Source organism: Austrofundulus limnaeus, unplaced genomic scaffold (genome assembly GCF_001266775.1).
Source record: "Austrofundulus limnaeus strain Quisiro unplaced genomic scaffold, Austrofundulus_limnaeus-1.0 Scaffold53, whole genome shotgun sequence".
Taxonomy (NCBI): Eukaryota; Metazoa; Chordata; class Actinopteri; order Cyprinodontiformes; family Rivulidae; genus Austrofundulus; species Austrofundulus limnaeus.
The window spans coordinates 72,047-73,624 of NW_013952455.1; the positions used below are offsets into that span (position 1 = coordinate 72,047).

Below are 1,578 nucleotides of genomic sequence, written 5' to 3' on the forward strand. Positions count from 1 at the left end.
CGGATGCAGAGTTAGCCATTTCTGCTTGACAAGTAAGTATCTCTGCTTCATTCTTTTTATTTTTAATAATGTTATTAAAAAATAAAAAGCTTACTGTATAGAGCTGCTGTAGTACTACACAACAAAGTTAGCGATGGTTACAGAACCACCAGCGATATGTTTGTTATGATATTATAACACGTTAAATAAATGCTAACGTTAGCAGCTAACTCGTTTAGCCTCAGTAAGCTACTGTTCATATTTACCTACATATAGTTATCTTGACTTATTCTGTCGTGGATCAGAATTAAAAGCAGTTAACTGTGCACTGCCTCTGTCGAAAATAAAAGTAAATAAAATACAATGATGCCTGATCAACATTAGCACTTAGCTAATCAGGCCTGCTGTTAGTCCTGGCTGATATTAGAATGCACTCATGTTTGTTTTTAGTGTTATTCACATTTGATTTTTAACAACACCTCAGCATTAAAACGTATGTTAGTTCTACAGAATATATGCTGTTGCTGATGAACACGTCAGTGTGACATGTTAGGAGTATATTACAAAGTTAAATGTGTGTGATTAAAAGACAACCCTGACAATTTATTTATGTAATTGTTTTTTGTAGATGTCTGGATGTTTATTTGGCTAACAAMAACAACAACCAWACTTCAGATGACCACACATCATTTCCTGGTCCATTCCAGTGTTGTTGGTAACGCAGATTGGTAAGAAAATATATTGAAGGCTTTTATTGCCAAGTTCTCTGTGTTTGTTCAGCCTCAGCAGGATTTATAATCTGTTATTAGATGTTTAGTCTGGTAGATATCATATGTGATTCATTCTACAGCCAAAAAATATATAACATTATATAGGTAAGTTGGTCTAGACGTATATAAAATAAAATTCAGTATGTGATAAATGTGTTGAAATAAAAATCTGGTTATGGTTTTAACTCCATTATACTGTATAATTGTTTCAGAGAAGCTGACTTTGGGGAAGGTCTGACACTCAGTGGATTCTTTAAGACTCCTATTCAGGCTTTGTAAAATAGGTAAGTCATAAACTATTTGTGTCGAGATGAATTTTTTGGACTGCAACTGTTGTAGCTCTGATGTTCATCTTGATTGTAGGACAAAGGGAAATATTTGATGGTAAGTTTGGTGGTTTATTCAATGCAACAGATTTTAAACTGACAAACTGTGGGAGACAGAAAAAAGAACCAAAGTTTGAGAACTTAAAGTGAAAAATGTTCGGTTGTCAGGGTTGTCATTATTGTCCCAGAGGTTTTACAACAAAAGACAATTTTACGTTTATTTTTTCATCAGTCTGATAAGAGAAACCACATCAAATCTTAACCAATTGGTCAGTGGAAATGACTGCAGTGAGATAATATGCAGTTGGATTTAGGTTTGTTAATTTTATTGAAAATTCTTTACCTTATTTTCAGAAGTTTTATTATTAATAACAAGCTGATAGTGAAGCAGTGATTCTCAGTTCTAGTCGTGACCCACTGTCCTGCATGTTTTAGTTGTTTTCTAGCTTTGACACACCTGATTTAAATTATTGGGTGATTGACAGGCTTCTGCAGAGGAGCAG

General features: G+C 33.8%; 1 protein-coding gene and 2 long non-coding RNA genes across 3 annotated transcripts in view; all 3 read left to right on the forward strand.

The window, feature by feature from the left end:
- LOC106517799 (uncharacterized) overlaps window positions 1–385 on the forward strand; it is a 1,082-nt gene extending 697 nt beyond the window's left edge. The window contains exon 2 of the long non-coding RNA XR_001310246.1: window positions 297–385. This is a non-coding gene — a long non-coding RNA (uncharacterized LOC106517799). The remainder of the gene's footprint in view (window positions 1–296) is intronic.
- Window positions 1–1,578, forward strand: part of LOC106517796 (neurabin-2) — a gene marked incomplete in the record, with an annotated part of 61,227 nt that overhangs the window by 15,233 nt on the left and 44,416 nt on the right.
- LOC106517798 (uncharacterized) overlaps window positions 1–1,578 on the forward strand; it is a 4,020-nt gene that overhangs the window by 804 nt on the left and 1,638 nt on the right. The window contains exon 2 of the long non-coding RNA XR_001310245.1: window positions 608–707. This is a non-coding gene — a long non-coding RNA (uncharacterized LOC106517798). The remainder of the gene's footprint in view (window positions 1–607; window positions 708–1,578) is intronic.